General features: G+C 36.3%; 1 protein-coding gene and 1 non-coding gene across 12 annotated transcripts in view; both read right to left on the bottom strand.

Annotated features, from left to right (window-relative positions):
- Positions 1-21,530, bottom strand: part of UNC5D (unc-5 netrin receptor D) — a 505,454-nt gene that overhangs the window by 359,220 nt on the left and 124,704 nt on the right. The gene's annotated exons all lie outside the window — the stretch shown is intronic.
- Positions 10,176-10,339, bottom strand: LOC141571447 (U1 spliceosomal RNA). Its single transcript, XR_012496187.2, has one exon. It is a non-coding gene; the product is annotated as a U1 spliceosomal RNA (small nuclear RNA).

The following is a 21,530-nucleotide window of genomic DNA, read 5'->3' as shown; positions in this document are numbered from 1 at the left end:
AGCTGAATTTTTTTATTTATTTATTTTCTTTTGCAAAATCTGTTAAACACCTACTCTCCAGATGTCCATCTCCAATTTGCCTAACATTGCAAAGAAGAGGGAAAACAATCACAACCCCTAATTAGGAAACCTGAAAGGAGTAACTACAGAAATCTAAGGTGCAGGGATACGGAACACAGCTAATACAGAGCCGTTTTGCGTTGACTGCAGTGTCATTCCTGGTTGCTCTTCAAAATAAACAAACCAGTACTGGCAAACTTTGTATGCAGCTCCTAGCATTAATCCACTACACAGGGCATTCGCGACAGCTCAGAGTAAACAAGAAACTACCCTGGCAGTGAAATTCAATACAACCAGGTCATTTTATATGCTGAAAAGGAATCCAGTGAGACCCACAGGTGTTATAAAGCGCTCTCTCTATCTCTCTCTCTCTCTCTCTACTGCATACCTGCCTTCCTATCCAGAGTTTTTTGCAGAACTCATATAATGAGAGTTTGGTTCTTCTTCTAGATTACTAATCTTGGGACTGGAAACAAACATCTACCTGGCTGTGCATGATAAACAGGGACCTGCCAGTGCAGTTTCTGTACCTGAAAACAACCAGCCTACTCAGTAGGAAAGGCTCATCAGAAAAATGACAAATTTACCAAGGTCTTAATCTTATTGTACAAATTTCCTTTCTAAAAGGTTGGGTGATTTATTTACATGTATTGATTTTTTTTTTGATTTTTTTTTTAAGATTTCTATTCCTAAAAGGAAGACACCATTTTGTCATATTAAAGATGATAAAACCATGGCAGAGAGAGGTTAAGTATTCTTCCTGCTGGTGGCTATAAGCAACCCTGTGGTATCTGGGATTAAAAGTCAGGTTTTTCTGGTTTGTGATTCATGTTTTTTCTGTTACTGCCTATAAAAAGGGAAGGACCTAGGCAATGTAAACAATGCACATCCTTAGCCCAAGGGAACAGAGGTTTCTCCCAAATCATTTGTTTTTATTGAACACAATAGTGCTTGCATTTTTAGCTAAACTCAGATCAGAAGAGCCAATGACACTAGTCTGGGCAGAACACTTTATCCTTATTACTGTCAGTGTAGACAACTTAAGGATATTCCTAACTGGGGCCCATTGGATGGTTCTAAAAATAGGACAAGTGGCACGCGCTCAGGGAAACTAACAGCCAAAAATACTGCATTCAAAATACATACCTGATTTATACTGTAGTAGATGTAAAATAGAACACCAGACATTTACCACAGGCAGTTTAGACACCAATAAAGTAAGAGATTAAAACCATCAAGAAAAACAAGGAGGTAAACCACAGCAGGTAACACACTATTTTAAATAAAAGACATTCTGTTCATTTTGAAAGACCAACTCTTCTCCTCTTTTTAATATTTCCCTAATGTCACTGGGATAGGACAGGACACAAGGTGACAAATGATCTATTCTTTCATTTTGTATCAAATTATTCCAAGCAGATAAGAAAAATTTCATTCATCCAGTCAAGGATACACCTGTGGAACACTTTTTAAATGCAATATGCCAAGAACCATTCTAGGTGTTAGGGATATAAATGGGTAATCAAAGCAAACATAATCCTTGCCCTCATTAAGGCTGCATTCAACAGGAGGAGAGAAAATAAATAAGTGTATGTAATACAATGTAATACTACTTACGACATTTAAAAAAAGAAAAATAGCCAAGATGGCTAATGGAATCAAGTCACAGGGGCTGTTTACAGGTGGGGTGGCCGGAGTAGACATCTCTAAACATGAGACATTTAACCTGAGATCTGAGAACGATTTCTTTCACTCAGTCATTCAATTCATGAAAAACATTTGGTCAGTGCCTACTATGTACCCAGCACTGTTCTGAGCACACATGTACAATATAGATTAAAAAGTGGCATTCACAAAGTCTCTGCTCTGTAAGAAATATTTAGGGGTATGGAAGGAAAGAGATTGCACTGCTTCTCTGAAATGAGGAATGGTATTTCTAGTTTTATACAGGACTCGTTCAATTTGTGTCTGTGTTTTTTTTGTTTCTTCAGACATATCTAGAAAATCCAGTTCACCCATTTAAGAAATCACAAATGCAACAGGTTTAAACAGCTTAACTGGTAAATATCCGGATAGTCTTTCATCTACTCTGAAACAGCAGGAGACATTTTATTCCAAGATAGAAACAAACACACACACTTCTAAAGCCTTGAAGCCTCTGCAGTAATGCCCAGGGTACCATGGGTTACAGCTGGAAAAGTGTTGTCCTCTACCAGAAAGCCTTCTTAAACTAACCTGACATCTAGTTTTCAGTGGTCTCTCTCTTTCTCTCTCTCTCTCTCTCTCTCTCTCTCTCTCTCTCTCTCTCTCTCTCTCTCTCTCTCAATTCTGGCAGAATTTTCCACCCGGATTACAGGAACAACATAAAATAATAAAATACTGATCATGGAGATTTAGCAATCAATGAGGTCTTCTTACTATGGGGGAGGGGCCTGAAGATATCCTCCTCTCAAATCAAATATTGAAGCTAAGATATAGTCCAGTCACATTTTTCACTATAGCATACAAAGGAAATAAAAAACACAGTTCCCATAGAAACATATAATCCAGCTTGAGGAAAATCTGAAAAGCCAGTCATTAAGTGCTTTGTCCTCAGAAACAGAAGATAGAAATTCTATTTACACTTCTGCAGCAGTTTGTTGTGCAAGCTTGGGCAAGTTACATAATTTCTTTGAGGCTCAGTTTTCTCATCATTGCAGTGATGGTACGAGGCTTTCAAATATCTCTGCAGAGTCCTGTGCAACACAAGCAGCTCTGTTTTCCAACTGTATTTCCAGGGAAGATTTCATTTGAAAATGTGTATCTTGATACACAAAATCAAGTTGAAACAATCACTGGACAGGATGTTCTCTGAAGCCTCTTCTAACTCCATATTACCAAGATTCTTAATACCTCTCAGATTTAAGGTGGTGGCAGGAGCTGGAGAACCTTATTGAAAAGTCAACTCATCCCTGCCTTACAAGGCCATTGTCTACCTGCTCCTTTTCAAAGGTAGAAGGTACTATCATGGTACTACCAACACTTCACTTTTACAACGGAGTAACCACTGCAGTGAGTTCCCTAAAAGTTTATTTTGTTTTTTATTTATTTGAGAAAAAACATTGTGTAGTTTCCTTTACCCCTAAAGGTTTCTCTTGCTTAAAGTGTATAAGGAGAAAAGAAAAAACAATAGTGTTTTTGCTAAGCTACTACCTTATCCAATAAATATTTATTAAATGCTTACTCCATATACCAGACACGAGTTGCTCTTAGGAATTAGATTTTCTCAAATTAGAGCAAAATCCGCAATTAAATATAAATCCAAGCCTTAAGCAAATGGAGAGTTGCCCATGCTCATGGATTTGAATACTCATTACTGTTAAAAAGTCAATTCTCCCCAATTTTATTTATAGATTCAACAAAATCCCAATCTCAGCAACTTTTTTGTAGATATTGACATGCTAAACCTCAAATTTATATGGAAAGGCAATTGCACTAAATAGTTAACAAATCTAAAGAAGAATTAAGTTAGAGGACACACATGACCCAATTTTAAGACTTCTTATAAAATGACAGTAATCAAGAGAATGCAGTATTGGTGAAAAGTTAGAGATAGAGAACAATGGAACACAAATGAGAACCAATAAATAGAATCACACCAATATAGTCAAGTGATTTTGACAAAATGAAAATGCATTTCAATGGAGAAAAGATAGTTTTTTAACAAATGGTGCTTTAACAGCTGGATATACTCTGTAAAAATAAATTAACAAATAAACCTAAATACATAAATCACACTTCATACAAAAATTAATTCAAAATGGATTATAAAGCTACACGTAAAATGTAAATCTATAACATTTGTAGAAGAAAACATGGTGAAATTCCATATGGCACTGGGTTTGCTGATGCTGGGTCTAAGTACAACATCAAAGCATGGACATAAAAGAAAAACTTGATAAATCAGACTGTCAAAAATATGAACTTTGGTTCTGCTAAACACAATGCTAAGAGAATTAAGACAAACCACAGACTGAGAGAAACTGTTTTCAAACCACATCACTAGTTAAAAAAACAAAAACTTGTAGTGAGAATATATATTTTATATATATATATATATATATATATATATATATATATATAATATATATATATATATATATTATATATATATATATGACACTCAAAATTCAAAAATAAGAAAACAAAAGTCCAAATTTACAAATAGGCAAACGATTTGGACATATCACCAAAGAAGATATACATATGTCAAATAAGCATATTAAAATGTTCTCAACATCATGAGTTATTAGATAAAAACAAATTAAAATCATAATAAGATATCAGTTTCTACCTATTAGGCTAAAATTGAAACAAAGGGCAACAAAAGCTGACAATACCAAGGATGTGTAGGAACTAGAACTCTCATATACTGCTGGTGAGAATGCAAAATGATACGGCCAATTTAAAAAACTTTGGAGGTTTGTTTTTTTATTTAAAAAATAATAATAAAGTTAATATACACTTACCATATGACCTATCATTCTAGCTCCCAGATATTTATCCAAGAAAAATGAATTTATGTCCACACAAAAACATGTGTCTGAATTTTTAAAGTATCTTTATTCATAACTGTCCCAAAATGTACATTCAGATATTTTCTACAGGTGACTGAATAAACAAACTGTAGTACATCCATATAATGGAGTGCTACTTGGAAATAAAAAGGAAGAATCTATTGGTACATTCAACAACACAGATGAAACACAAAGGAATTAGGCTAAGTGAAATAAACTAGACTTAAAAGGCCACATAATCTATTTATAGTAAATTTGGGGAAATGCCAAACCACAGGGCTCAGGAGTTGCCAGTAGCTAACAGAGGAGGGGGGATTTCACTACAAAGTATTAGCAGGAGGGAGATCTTCGGGGGATAAAGAGTGCTCTGTATCTTGAATGTGATGGTGATTACATGACTTGCATTTGTCAAGATTCATCGAACTATATACACTATATTGTTTGTAAATTAAAAATATATTTTTATGAAATTTAAATATCATTGGGACTAACTACTCAGATTTGGCTCCTCATGTTACTGTAATTTAACACAATGTGACAAAATCTCACACATAGCCACAACACAAAAGTGATTAATGGACATTAAAGGACATTCTGTCCTTTTCATTTTACATGATGTGGATTAAGACACTATGATTATTAAAATAAGAATGTTCATGCCAGGATTGTCATTCAAACATATATATATGTGTATGTGTGTATATATATATGTGTGTGCGTGTATATATATACATATATATATATATATATATATATATATATATATACACATATATATATATATATATAAATGGAAGAATTTTTAGGAACACAGGCAATTACAAAGAAGGAAAAGAGAAATAGTTCTTCAATGCTTAAATGCTGAGGAACTTAAAAAAAACAAAAAAACAAAAAAATAAAACAAATCATTACATGTGAACACATTTAAAATAGATTCTGCTGTCTTCTTTACACATATAAATTTTAAAAAATACTTTCATCAGAAATTTCTGTGTGAAATGATATGAATGATCCCAAACTTTCCTGGGTAGAGAGCTGTTACCAAATGATCTAGAAGGGGCGGAATAATTACAGTTTAGTTTTCTGTTTTTAAAACTATATTTCTATAATGTGGCCTTTGGGATTTTTCTCAGAGAGTGATTAAATTCAGTGTAATGGTGTGTGTGTGTGTGTGTGTGTGTGTGTGTGTGTGTGTGTGTTATGTGTGTTATGTGTCTTAAAGTACATGACTGGAGAATCAAAAATAGTTTATGCTCAAAAATACTACTGTTAAGTTTTTTTTTTTTACATATATATATATATATATGCATACACACACACACACATACACACACACACACACACATATATCCACACACGTATATAAAATTCTGGGTGTGTAAGTTTGTGGTACAATGAAAGTAACTGGCATACATACAAAGCTAGCACACTAAGAGACTATAATCAACTGCCACTAACTAGTTATGGGACCTTGGACAAGACATTCATTTTCCTTAACTTTTAGTTTCCTAAATCTAGAAAGTCATTTCAAGTTCTAAAATGATATCAACGTCCTGAGGAAGATCTTCGAAAGAAGTTAAGCACTTCCTGCATATTTCTCCTTCCCTGCCTCTCTCCCACCTCACTCAGTAGCAAATTCTCCCTGGGAAATACACTTTCTGAAGCTGAGGCTAGTAGTGTCTTTCACTCTTAAAAATTTTTAGATCAAATGACTCTACAATGACCTTTCAGGAACAGCCAAATATGCCTGGAATAAAGCTCAGTCTTGTAAAATTTAGGTCACTAAGTTTTGTCATAGTAAATGTGCCCTTGAAAAGCAGTATTACTCATAATTCTCAGTATGCAATGTAATAGTCAAGGTTTACCAATTATTGTTATCTTTTGAAATAACATTCAACTTACCTCACTGGAGAAGATTAAATTGTGGTTATTTTTTGTTTGTTTGTTTGTTTTTTAATAAAAAATAATTATAATCTGGAAGATCAGTTTGTTATCTCTAGTCTATTCTATTTGAGGCACTATTTCACCAAAAAGCTTGAAATATGACAAAAAGGAAGGAGCAGTGAAACCTCACCAAACACACTGAATTTTTTGTACTCCATAATTAATCTAAATTAATGTTATATTCATATGTATAGAATGCTAAGAAACATTTAAGTTTGCATTTTCCTTCCTTTCAGTCCATTTAAATCTACAAACCTAGAATACAGCTAACTCTTTGAGTTGCATATGTCAGGATTCTAAATTCAGCAAATTATATTCATATAGATATTATTTTTACATACTCCAGTTCAGCACACCACAGGGAAATATATCATCACATGCAATAATATTTTCCTACATACAGGAAAGAAGTGCTAAAAACTAGTCAGATTTGTAACTAGAAATGAAATTGACAATTAGAAAATGAATCAACTGTGATAAAACAATTACTGAATAAAAAGTTGTGGATAGAAAACGTCAATTCCTGGAAACAGTTTCATATTAGAGAAACTTTCATTACCAAATGAGCATGCAACTTTACGGAAATAAAGAATGTGGGGGAAATTTTTTTTTTTTTTTTTTTAACTTCTTTCACATCTAACACTGGTTAAGTACTTCCAATTATCTTCAAACATATATTGTCATAGCCAGTTCAGATTTTTATGCAATTTAAAGCCAGCTGATGAAATCCAATATGTGAACTTCAGGCTCAGCTTGAATCCACAAGTATCTGAGATTTTGTCTACTGGATCTCTAGAAGTTCAGAACAACATAACATATTAAATTAGGGTATAGGGTCCATTTTCATTGAGAGCCAATATCCTCTTATCATGTACCACCTGATTTCTGTTATATACTCCAAACCCTCACTCTCAACCTGAGCTTCTAATTGCTCCTCCTTTTCTATCATCTGGATGAAAGCAGCTACCATCACTTGAGTTGGAATTACTGCTGGTGTTGAAGATAAGATCCCTTGTAGAAAGTCTCTGAACTCTTGGTTTCCACGGCTGTTGTTTAAACATCTTTGGGAAAAAAAACTGCTTTATGTTTTCATAAGTGCTTTCAAACACATTATTATTTTAAAAATATTCACAACAATAGTGAGGCAGCTACTAAAATCCCCATTTTGTATATAAGGATATGGAAGCACCAAGGACCTAACAGGAAGTCATTTCATCAGCCATTAATTAGTATAGCAAGCAGGTCCTCAAATGACTGCAGAATTACTGCCTTTGTTTTGTTCAACATTGTTTTGTTACAGTGTTAATGAGATGCTGTAGGAACTTAATTCTTGCTTATACCAACTAGCCTGTGGTAAAATTGGTCTAGTTACAAAAGTCATTGGGCTTAAAGTCGCAAAACCTACCAAAATGTAAAGTGAAGACTTACTGTATAGACCAATGCTTATCACATTTGAATGCGCATAAGAATCACCTGAGAAATCTTGTTAAAATGCAGACTAATTTGATACAGTTCTGGGATGGGGCCTGGGAATCTGTATTTCCAAGAACCTCCCAAGTGATGTCAACTGCTGGTCTAAGGTCATCCTGAGAAGAACAAAAATATAGATAACATTTGAACCTGTCTTCTTCCAAGTTCAAGCACACCAGAACCCCACTTCTTTTATAACTCTTATCTATTTCTTTTCTTCCTTCTCAAACCCGCTGCTCGTAGTATGCATCTCACATCTGGGACTCAATCTTGAACAGATCTTTTGGCCTCTTTCCAAACCATTTAGAGACCCATTCCTCCAGACATGTCTAACCACGCTGGGCAAACCCTCTCTCCCACCCCATTTCCACATACTCTTGTGTTTTCTACTAGAACTACCAGAAGTTACCATCTATCGGAATGATTGCTTGTTGTTTTCCATACCAGAGAGGCTATCGGGACTTCCTGTCCTCTAACAGGCTGTCTCAGGCCCACAGGGAGGCGAGGCTAGAGAAGGAAACACCATCTGCAGGGCCTCAGGCTCACAGAACAAGTGTGGGCAGCACATGCCCAACACCCACACTGTAATCCCCACACAAGCCAACAGGAGAGCTGGCACGAGATGAGGCTTAGTGGGAGGGATGGAGAGCAATCAGAAGAAGGAACAGACGGAAAGATGGTCAGAAGAGCATAGTCCCAGGGCAGGGCATTGTGCCCCACTGGGAGTGTCTGGATTTAGCTTGGTCTAGTCACTCAGAGGATGGTTGCAGAAGATGGTGATGATGGTTCTTTCCGAGATAATCTTCCACATAAGCAGAATTTTCTTATTGTAGGTCAACTCTAGGCTCTGAGGTATTTTTCGCCTTCTTCTCTCAAGGCCCTTTTATGTCCCTAGTGCCTAGTTTAGTGTCTTCCACACAATAGATGCAATGTGGCGGCTCTTGGAATGGTGAGGAGTCGCTCCAAGGAGGAGGCTTCAGGCTGGACACCGAAGCATCCTCCTCCAGCTGCCCTGACTGCCCAGAACAGGCAGCAACACAAAGGTGTTAACACACAGCATCTTGGCCAAGGAAGTGCCCTGAACACACCCTTTATAAATGTGACCCGGGGACAAGGGGTTGTTGTCCCACAAACTTCAGCAAAAGGTGAAAGCATTACAAATGGCTTTCACTTCTGTGGTTTACAGAGTGTAATGTGAAGGTCAGGCCTGATTAAAAAATACAGGTGGCAGGAAGCAGAAAAGCAAAAAGTAGCAAATGTTAGCAAATGTCCTCCCTGACACCCAGGACGTGATAACGCCCATCTTGCAATGCCTAGCAGCATGTGACTATAACACTAGGAGAAAAGAACAAGTCTATGAAGCAAAATGAATGTTCATGCAGGTGTGGCTTTCCAAGACAGCACTAGAAGTAAACACTGGACTATGCGAATCCAAGGGGGCAACAAATATGGAGAACCCCTAAATGAACTAAGTCCAAAATCGAATTATTTAAGGGGTATCAAACTGTTCCCAATGACTTACGGGTAACAGTTCTCAATTTCTCACTATTCTTTTGGGGGCTTAACAAGGAAGAAGAGATAAGGATAATAAAGATGGTCAGAAAAGTAAGTAGTAGTAACAAAGAAAGAGAAATCAGTTTCCTAATAGGGAACACTAATGCCCTCTTCATTTGGAGAGTCAAGATGAGAAACCATCATCAGACAGCTAAACTGGTCAGCAAGTTGGTGGACGGCCCAAGGAAACTAATCTACGAGTGTCTCACAAGAATATAGAGATTGCATAAATTTCAAATTCCAACTTAAAAAAGTAAGGGGTAATGATAGATGTGTCAGATAAAGATTCAGTTTTCTGTTAGCCACTCAAAATACAGAGCAAACTCCTTGCAGGTTAGATTTTAACATTCAGAAATGTGGGGTCTTTCAATGGTCCTCCTCGGACTGATCAGAGTACATAGGTATGCAAGTAAGCAAAAGCTTCCCAGGTAAATCCATTACTTATGAGACAAAATTAAGATTAGTAGTGTATGCAATTCACTAAGAGTATAGTCCAGCAGTTGAAAGTAAACATAAAGGATGGCAGTATTAGCACAGGATAATGCCAACTTTGCTGTTTTTGTTTTTTGTGTGTTTTCTTTTTTTTTTTTTTGGGGGGGAGCGCAAATTCTGTCCCCCACTACCACAAATTATGCAGTTGAGTTTCCCACATTTGGGGAAATCGCAGGGGTCAGCACACCCGGAGTGCAATGGATAAGCCTCGCCCTGGGCAAACCACCTTCGTGATCATGGTATCTCCCCTGTCAGGTAAGTATGTTGCTGGTTTCTTTTGAAGAATTCTAAATGCATTTTTGCTGTATACTTTCATCCAAGGCAATGTTCTAAAGGACCCATAAACATTAAATAGATTTTCTTTTAACTTGTTCTAGAATATGAACTCAGGTAATGATCTTAGCCTGCAGAGGGCTTTAGTAAGACATCGCTGCATTGTTGTCCAATGTTTGCTGCACCACCTTTCAGGTTAGGTAAAGACAGGAATGAGGTTGGGACAAGCAATGTCTCTTCCCCTCTTGCAATTTTACCTTAAGAAAACCTATGATGGCAGGAAGGCTTAAACAGGAGATATACAAGCAGAAATGAGGTGTTCTTCTTATGTCAGAACCACCTTGCTCATCTACTATTTTTCCTTCTAGCTTCTTTCCCTCATTTTTCACCAGTATCTTCGTCATGGTTAAGTGAACTCTGTTTATTTTATACTATGAATATTTTATCTTCTTTTATAAGAGGGGTCTAGCTAGTCGGGGCTCGTATTCCTAAAATTATATAATCCTAGTGTTTATTTCTGGTCATTCTAAATAACATTATGATTGTGAGGTGCATTATTGCATTCATATCAAGACATTAGTGAAACTGACTGCTTGCTGGAGACTCATCTAGCGCTAATGAACAGGCATGCTATATCAGGTATGTGTATTGTATGCCCCTCCACTGGGCATGCGCACATGACTCTGGAGTAAAGGCAACAGTGTTGATTATAGACTTTCTAATCCCACTTCTCCTACCTTTCTCCAACAGTTGAACTGAACAGCAAGGGCATGTAAACTATAGTAATTGCAGTCAATTTTGAGTGTGGACGGAGATAATGATGGTGGTGGAACATCTGTAAAACTTCATCAAAATGTAAAAATTTTCATAAACTCACCTAGAAAGTGTCCATCAACAAACTACTCAAATAACACCATGTTGATAAAAACCAGCATATCATGCTGTTATCTGTGTTGCTCTAATGGACCAAAGGAAAACACAGTTAGGAGAGATGAAAGTATGGTTTTGTTTTATTAACCAAGAAATGAAAACTATATCTACGAGTAGGCCTATAAGGAAGGAAGATTAACAGGCCAGTAAAGGAGACAGGATCCATGCTAACAACATTTTGCCTTAAGTTCTTTTAGTATAATCTAGGATAAAGAACAGCTTGATTATAAAGCACAGTGGTAAAGTATATATTATTTGAATTCAGATACTGGCTCAGGTATTTCACCAGAATATGCACAGATGCATGCACTCCAAATAGGCAACGTAATGGTAAATTCGTTATAAAAGCATTTATATTTTTAAATTAACTTTCACAGTGTATCAGTAGGTTTTGTTTTGTTTGTTTATTTTTGCTTCAAGAAACAGAATCTCAACTAAAAGTAGCTTAAACTACAAAGACATGTATTATCTCACATGTGAAAGTGTTGGGTAAGGTGCTTTCAAGGCTGGTTCAACTGCCCAAGGTTGTCACTAAACACTCATCTCCTTCCTTCTTTCCACTTGGTCATCCTGAGACTTGATGTTTCATGGCTGAAAGAGGGTTGCCATTGCTCCAGACATCACATATTTACTAACTTTATCTAAAGGCAGTTTCTCCACACACAGCTATTTTAATCATGAGGGAACCATTTCCAGGAGTTCCCAAGCTGACTACACTCGGAACCCATTGTGAGACTTCCTTTCAGGTACCACTCTGTCATATGCCCATTTCCTGGTTGCTGGGGCTTCAGAAGAAATGAGAGTCTTTTAGTCCTATAGTTGAGAACAGCTTTGCTGACAAAGAGGAACGCTAATGGACAATCAACTGTGTCCATAGCCAGCTTTCACAATTAAAATTCAAATTGTTGTATTAAATTAAGATCAATGAAAAACCTTTATTCTGTAAGTAAAGCAGTCTCAATTCCAATTCTCAATTTTTTTCTTATCCCTTAAAGAGACACAGATGTTAAGTATATTAAATTTTGACATAAGTATGCATATAAATGTGTGATGCCCAGATGTAGAAATCAGCGTATAAACAAATTTCTAAAGACAGTGGAAAATACATGGTTTGAAAATTGATGTGCAACCCCTTTATTTGGGTTGAATCTGAGACAAAATAAAAGCTCTCACTCTTTAGAGAATATGGCATCAGACAGCAGGATGACAGCAGTTGAGGCAAAATTTTAATTCTATCTAAAACTTGCATACTTACTTGACTTACTTAGGCCTTTGAAGTAAAAGGTAGCATTGTCTGTATCACCACACAAAGGGCTGGGAAATGCCAGAGGGTCTTCCTAGCATTTGGAGTATATTGCTTTGTTTATAGAAACCTATTTTGTGCTTGACTATTTCCAGGAGTACAGAGCAAATTCATACCTAGGTGAGATTAATTAATTGATATAAAGAAAACTTTCTATTATTATTATTAGTGAATAGTATTCCTGTTGTTTTTTAAAGAATAAAATAAAATTTGAAGCATGTCCATTTAATCTAAAATGCACACAAATTACTAGCAAACTGATACACCTGAGAGATTTTGCAGAAGTGAAACATGCTAACACATGACAAAATTAATTCTTTATACCGGGGTTGCCAAAATGATGTATACAAGTGAACACTTTGGTCCATGTTGCTCAAGCAGTAGTTTGCTGCAAAAGTGTCTGGTTGTTGATGGTAACCACTTTGAGCACTTCTTGTAATTGCTGAAGTCAAACGTGACTTGTATTTATCTTTTGTTATTGGTATGTATTGAGTATTACAATTTTAATACAGTTTTCCTTTCTTAAATGTGTATACATTTTTGGGGCACCCTCTGTGTATTCAGTAAGACAGCAACTGAAAGACAAACACAAGAATTTAATGAGGAGATCACAAATACAACTTTAGTGGAGGATAAATTAAAGCACATGGAATGAAGAAGAGACAGATCAAAAAATGTTTGTTTAGAAGCAGTGTTATGATCTAATAATGAATTTAGGGACTATTTACTGTCACCTGGCACTGCTGGATGCTGGCTATATTGCCCATGAACTTGTGAAACTTCACAGCATAGTGGGGGTAAAAGATGTGAAGCAAGTAATCACATAAATTAGTGATTATGAGATTAGTGGTATGCAGGAAAATGGGGGGTTGTTATAGAGAAAGACATAGTGATCCAATTTGGAATGAGGGGTCAAGAAAGAGTTCTGCAAGGGAGTGACTGATGACTAGGATGATGGCATTTCCAAGGTTACACCTGCTGACCCAGAATAATCGTAAATAACACCTCTTTTTACTCTAGAAAGCATCATATTTTGAAATGATACATTATGCGATTACCCTACCTTTAAAGAAAGCTCTAAGCAATTACTAGGTTTTAGCCTAACAATATGAATGAGCTTGTTCAGAGCCTGAGGACAGAGAGAGGTTGTTGAATTTGAAGAAATGACAGAAGACCAGTGTAGCTGGCCCTAGACAGGACTGGACAGGTCAGGGCGAGCTGATAGCATATTGCGGAATTCAGAGTTCACCTGAAGAACAATGGGAAGTCATAGAAGAATTTTAAGTAAAGAAATAATGCTATGCAGTTTTAGGTTTTAAGAAACAGTCTGAGGCTGCTTTGTGGCATATAGATTATCAGAAAGCAAATGAATAGAGAAGTCAGTTTGGAGGCCATTGTGGCACTTCCATCTAGAGATAAGAGTGGCTTGAACTAGGATATTGCAAGGGAAAGAAAGAAACTGAGAGGACTCTAATATATTTCAGATGAAGAAGATACAGAACTTGGCAGAGGATTGTGTATTGGGATGAAGGAATAGGGAAGAAAAGCACCTACTAAGTGTTCAGCAAGATATTAGGGATAACAGTTTTCAAGAAGTGCCTGGTATATATAAAATTTCAATATCTTTACTATAAAGCTAACAAGATGGGAAATTAATATGCAAATTGTGCAGAAAAAGGTTAACATAGCAGGCGAGATGTCTATCCTTTAAAAAACCTGTTCACAAAGTTGGCCCTTTAACTGGTGTCTGGGAACCGGGATTTCAGGAGGGTTTGTACCATTCCCAGAACTGATAAGAATGATTCACTGTGACTAAACTGTTCATATAAACAACATGATTTAGATTGAACACCTGCTTTTTTGAATAAGTCCGGAATTTTGGTTCATGCCAGGCAGAGGGAGTCTACTTACCAGCCTGCTATAAAAACCCTAGACACTGAGTCTCTAATGAGCTTCCCTGACTGGCAACACCTCACATGCATTGTCACTATCTGTTTCTGGAGAGAGTAAGTGGCTGCTTTGTGACTCCACTGGGAAAGAACTATTGGAGGCTTGTACCTGGTTTCCCCTGGACCACACACTTTTTCCCCATGCTGACTCTGTCTCTGTCTCTGTAATACATCATAGCCACGAGTACAAACTATATGCTGAGTCCTGTGAGTTCTCTCGGCGAACCATCAAACCTGATCTTGACACAATGATCAAATGCCAAAATGTAAATTTCAGACTAAACCATAATAAAATATAATAGGAGATAATAGAAGAGAGGGTGGAAAGTACAGGATAAATATTTCAGGGATATGACTTCAGGGACTACTTAATCTAATAAATACCAAATGTGAAAAGCTCTCCAAAAACTGATGTTGACATGGCTCAGGCTCTGAGGTTTGTCCTTTTTATCCCTGGGGTGATAAAGTCACCTAGAGAAGAAATCACTAGTAACAATATTTTCTTGACATTTAAGTTAAATTTCCCAGGGTTTTAGGTCCTCGCTCTCCACTGTGCTGAAGAATCAAGTTTATAATTTTTGTAGCTGTGGACCACACCAGAACTCTTTGGGGAGCATGACAGAAGGGAGAGATTGGGACTTGCTGACGTTTGAGGAAAATAATGTCAGAGGATGAGGAAGTGCTTGTGGGTTTTTTCCTGAATAAGAAGTGCTTTCTTATCTTGGGAAAATATAGAATCAGTCATTGCCTACTTACCTGGATGGAAGGAAACCGGCACTAAATAGAGATATAAATTTTGAGCAGGTTTGTGTGATGATGTTTGATTATTCATGACCTCTCCAAGCATTTGAAATGATTTACTCTCTGTTATTAAATTTAAAAATAACTTCTTCAGGAAAAAACAAACAAACAAACAAAACAAAAAAACTTCTTTAAATACAAAATAACAATTCTAAATATACGCAACAGAACCCAAATAAACTTTAGGATGATTATAACATTGGCTCCACCTCACAGTCTCCTGGCTAGCTTTACTTTTTTTTCAGTTTTAAATAATGTTGAAAAGGCTACTCAAATAAGTGTTGTCTCTTACGCTATCAGATTTGCAAATACTTTATTTGGTTAAGTTCGCTTTCTTTGGTAGCCACGTCTTTAAGGGAAAAATTACCTCTTCTTTATTTTTCATAATTAAATAGCATTATTAACTGTCCAAATTTTCAAACTATATTGCTAAATATTAGCAAAAAAACAATAAAAATAGAACTAATCCTGTTCTTTAAGATTTTTAACATTGCACAACCACTGCTTTGAATAAAAGGTCTACTTTCTGACCTGAGGTCCCAAAGCCCTTAATACACACTATCCATGTTAATTTCCCACTAGTTCTATGAAGAACAGCGCTATGGCTTTTTCTTTTTTTAATTTTCACAAATGTACTTAAAGAACTTTAAAGGGAAAACAAATTAATATTTGTCAAAGAAAGCTGAGTTAGGCTGAGGTACTCCAGTTGCTCCATCCATCCATTCATCCAATAGATCTATTAAAGTGACAAGCACCAGGTTCTCTGCTAGATTCTGGAGATACAAAAAGTATGGAATTCAATTTACATTACCCTTGATGTGAAGATTGTCCCTTGTGCCTTTCTCACTACTAATGCAACCTGACAATTATAATGACAAGATTTACTACCATAAGAGAAACAACACCTCTTCCTATTTACATAGAAACTCTTCTCCTATTTCCTTAATGCTCATGCTATCTGGACGACACAGAAGTTGGCATTAGTTTGACCCATTTATTTTGTCCTAGTATCTTGTAGTTTTTGTTGTTTTTTTTAGTTGAATTAAACAGTTTTATTAAGCTGTGTTACGTACCAAAAATTTACCCGACTCCTTAATTTTTATTTCTTTATTTACAAAGTAAAAATAAATGTTTATCATAAATTTCAAATTATTCAGATGTATATAAAATAGGAAGAGCCCCAACACTCCTCAAATCCTATTGTCATTAAGTTTTTAAATATATCCTTCCACATTCTTCTTCTCAGCATAGATATAGATGCATAGCTTTTAATAATATTTAAAATAAAACGTATACACACAAAAGTGCATACATCATTAATGTACAAACTCTATTTTCTTACCTCTGTAACTCGTTCCCAGATAAACATTATAAATGTACTACAAATTGGATTCTACTTTTCTGAAACTTTCCACATCAATTTATATTCACTAACACTGCACTGCTTCCATAAATTATTTAACCTAACTCTATTTTGTGGGCATTTAAGTATTTTCCAATTTTTCCTCATGTGAAAAAATATATAATATATAGTCTTATAGATTTAGTTTTCTTCTGCTTGGGAAGAACTACTCCTTTGACATAAACCTTGTTGGTTCACTGACAGAGTGGTCAAATGGTTTGCTAAAAATATATGTCATTTAAACTCCTAGGGCTGAGAAGGAGAAAACAACAAAAGGATGACAGAAAAAGAAAAAGGAAGAAAAAGAGAAAGAGAAGGAAGAAGAGGGACAGGAAATAAATTCTTATACCAGGTATATATTATTGTTTCTGTTTGCTTGTTAGCCACACCAAAGTTTAAAACAGAGATCATCCATCTGGTTTAAGTTTTATAGTGGGTTATTCTAATTAACAACTACCATAGAAAATGGCCTCTTTTGACAGTTACAAAGCAAGTTCTTTCCCTTTTGTTAAAACATACTTCACATAGGAGCCACAAAATACTCATGAGGTTGCCTGAGGCTTAGTGAGAATATGGCTGAAAGACCATGTGATAAAAAAAAAGGGGGAGGAGAGTTTCCCTGATTACAGGTGCTTTTTGTTTTCAATAACTAAAGTAGGGCACTGGAATCTATGCATGTCTTTGGTGCTGTTCAAATTATGCAAAGACTATACTGTTGACTGGGTCTTAATTTGGTGAGCACTATTTGCAGCGTGCCTGCAAGAAAAGAGGATTCCTAATTTATGTAAAGCATTACTGAGAATGATCTATAGAACAGTGTGATATAAAAAGCAAAACACAAGTCATTTCTCACTGAAGATAATTTCAAATAGTATTGTGTCAAGGGAGTCATTAGGTAAAAGAGGATAAAAAGTAGGAATAGATATTCAGACATTTAGTTACATTTGCATAATCATCTAAAGGTATCTATGTCTTCTTGAGGGTAACTAGCATATAAGGAATAGAGCAGTAGTTTCCTTTAAAAAAAACCACAGAAAATATTTTTAAAAGAAAAAATATACATGGATGTTATCAAATAGTTACCCCTGAAATACACCCTTATTCCAAGAAGTTGAAGCTCTACAGTTCTTTCCTTTTATGAACATGACTAAATGCTAATTGATTAATAAATACCAAAGAATGATCTGAACCATAAAGTCACCTGGTAGCCAAAGGCTGCCAGAAGACAAGGTTTTCCCAATTTCTATAGAATCTACCTCCCTCTCATGTGGTAGTAGGCCAAATAATGCCACAACCTCTCTCCCAAAGATGTCCTCATCCTAATCTCCAGAAACGGTGCATATGTTCCCTCACATAGTAAAAGGGATTCTGCAGGTGTCCTGCAACGGGAAAAATATCTTGGATTATCAAAATGGACCCAATAAGGATTCTTAAAATTGGGAGGTACAGCTGTATCTTTGAGAAGGGTCAGAGATGCAACTTTACTGGCTTTCAAGAACGAGGAAGGGGGCCACCAGCTAAGATGTGTGGGCAACCCCTAGACGCAGGAAAGGAAACAGATTCTCCCTAGAGAAGCCTCCGTATAGGAACGTGTCCCTACCAACACGCTGAATTGAGACTAGTGAGACCCATGTTGGAATTCTTACCTATAGAACGGTAAAATAATAAAACTGTATTGTTTTAAACCACTAAGACTATGTTCATGTGTTGTGGCAGCAATAGGACACTAACACATACCCTGTTTCCCCCAAAATAAGACCTCGCTGGACAATCAGCTCTAATGTATCTTTTGGAGCAAAAATTAATATAAGATCTGGTATTGTATTGTATTGTATTGTATTGTATTGTATTGTATTGTATTGTATTGTATTGTATTATAAAGATCCTGTCTTACATTATTGTAAAATAAAACTGAGTCTTATATTAATTTTTTCTCCAAAAGACACATTAGAGCTTATTGTCTGGCTAGGTCTTATTTTTGGGGAAACACGGTACCATTCCTCCACCACGTTTGAAAAGTGAAACCATGATATTCTCCACTTCCTGTGGTAAGGAGGCAAAAGGAAATATCTATCTTTTGTTTATGACTACAAAACAAGTAAAGTAGGTGACTTATCAGCAAGACTAATAGCTTGCCCACCTGTACTCGCATCCAGACCCTGACTGCATTGTGTCCTCCTGAGCAGTTTTGATGCCCCATTCTAACCAGTCCCTCACTTGCAAGACCCGCCTCAAAAATCACCAACCCAGGCTTTTGATCTTATAAATACCCGGCCTCATTTTTCTCCTTTTGAGAGGCCACTAACATTTCTCAAGTTGGGATTCTCTCTTACTGCAATACCTCTACTATACTAACCTTACTTTGCTTAGTCAACAGTTATTCCTATTTGGGGAAAGTCACACACAACATGGGGCATTCCTTCCACCGGCATAATTGAAAATTTCTTTATATAGCTGTGAAGGTAAAGGCAAATGGACTTGGAGCATACTTTAGACTCCTAAAAGCTAAAAGGGAAAATACAGAATGGAATTACAGAAATGAAAATGTACATTGATTAAATACCACATTTGTTGCATTTGTGTGTTTTTTAAATCATATATCCAAATTGTAGATGTATTGTTTGTCTGTTGGGATGAGTCATCTCCAAAAAATAACATGCTTGGCTTATACTACAAAGAACTGAAGAATTCAATCTGGAGCTGAGGAATGATGGTGGGGAAGAGGAGTCTTGTGAATCTACCTAAGGAAAGTAGGAGATGGCCTTTTTCCTCACTTAATAACCTCCTGTTTCATTAAGGCTGAACAAATGTCTCACCTCCACAGAATCAGGTCCAGTCACAAATGAATTTGTCAAGACTGTTCCACCTACGTCTAAGGCATCCGTTATGCCTCTCTCCCAGCTTTATTCTCTCCAGTGTGTGCTTGGTTGCCAATCACAGATAAGCTCACATAAACTCCAGCCTAACAATAACAGAAAGTCTCACAGAATGCCTTAAAGCGTTTGCACATTGCCACTAAAAGCCAATTGCCTTTCTGCATCTGGAATTTAGTTTTTGGTCTTGTTCTTATTGATTTTTTTAACTCTCTCAGAACTATAAGGAGAGTAGATTAGTACATTCGTTTAACCAGTTCGGATGACAATGAAGTCCAATTCATTACATCCAAATTACATCTGTCAGTTGGAACGGGGTTTTCACTAGTGAACATGAGCATTTACTCCATAAAGAGGAACTAATGAGCTATTTGAAAATGGAATCCACGCATCAGTAAGTTTAGAGAGACTTTGTCAGGATTAATGAAATGACAGAATATTACCAATGAACAGGAAAATGATTTCTTTTGGGTGTTTACTTAACGAAAGGAACACTTTTGTGTGTGTGTGTGTGTGTGTGTGTGTGTGTGTGTGTTTTAAAGGCTTTATAATACTTCATATGTATCCTACCCCTTAAAGATGTTGATTCTCAAAATTCTCTCTTGAGAATTATTTCTTATCATGTAACCCACAGAGAGTTATCTTAAAAGGATCTTATGAAAAATGAGCACTGCCACCACTGATGATAGTTCTAACGACGACACTAACAGTGACGGCAATAACTGCTATTTATTGAGGATTTACTGTGTACCCAGAGCTTTTCAAACCTCTTTTAAGTTAATGTTCTTAACAGGGAGGTATAACAAATAGGAATCTTCTCTTAATAGGCAATGATAATTATGTAGACATAACTGTATCTGGATATCCGCATCCATATCCTTTCTCATTTCCTTTAACTTCTCATTGCTTCCATATACTGCCCCACAAGACTGACTCTTTTATCAGTCAGAACATTAACTTCTAGAATTCCATTAAGGAGGTGAACCGTGGTTGCAAAATCTTTTCTATACTGCAAAGCAGTTTTCAGGCCTGGTAACATACAGTATTTCATCATGTAAAGAAAGAAAGAGCAAGTTATTCAGCAAGTCATAATATCCCTTTCTGTTTGATATAAAAGAACAAGGAGGAAGAGCGTGAGGGTTTTCCGTGGGTTAGGCAGTGGGCATTGGGATTATCATAATTACAGTCATGGTGTGGTACTGTTTTCATAGTGTAACTCATGATCTAGTTCTTTACTATTCAAGGTTTGGGCTGAGGACCAATAACATCTGCATCACCTGCGACTTCTTAGAAACGCAGAGCCCCAGGCCCCACCCCATTTTAACAAGATGCCCAGGTGATCTGCAGGCACATTAAAATTTTAGCGCAATGGCATCATATTCTTTTTTTCTTTTTTCTTTTTCTCTTACAGCTTGGAAAAGCAGTAACAGAAATCAAGAATAATTCAGGGCTTCTCAACCACAGCTGTGTATTAGACATGAGGGCAGAACATGAACGACAGACTCAGAAGCTCCAGCAATGGACTCCGAGCTTCTGTATTTTAAAACAAAATTCCACAGGTAGTTCTGAGGTGTAGTCAGTGTTTTAAACCACAGTTGAGTGTTTAAAGAATCTTATTTCCACCCAGTTAAGAAATAACTACTCACATTCACACCCAAACATTCCTCAATATACTTGTCTACTCTGAAGTTCATGAAAGCAACAAAAAAAGCAACCACAATGAACTCTGAATGGATTCAGTGAGAGCAAGCACTCCATTTACCCCTGAAGTCGCTTGAAAAAAATGTCTTAGTCATTTTTACTAAACTGGGGAATCTTAGGCTTTCAAAATAAGAGCTGAATTTTTTTTTTTTCCATTTCAAAATGTTGACTCTCTTTATCAATAGCCAAGTTTTACCTTAACAAGTAATTAATTCAAATACA

The sequence above is a fragment of the Rhinolophus sinicus genome, chromosome 16, assembly GCF_057876585.1.
Source record: "Rhinolophus sinicus isolate RSI-liver-muscle chromosome 16, RSI-T2T, whole genome shotgun sequence".
NCBI classification, from domain to species: domain Eukaryota; kingdom Metazoa; phylum Chordata; class Mammalia; order Chiroptera; family Rhinolophidae; genus Rhinolophus; species Rhinolophus sinicus.
This window is presented reverse-complemented; position numbering and strand designations above follow the sequence as displayed.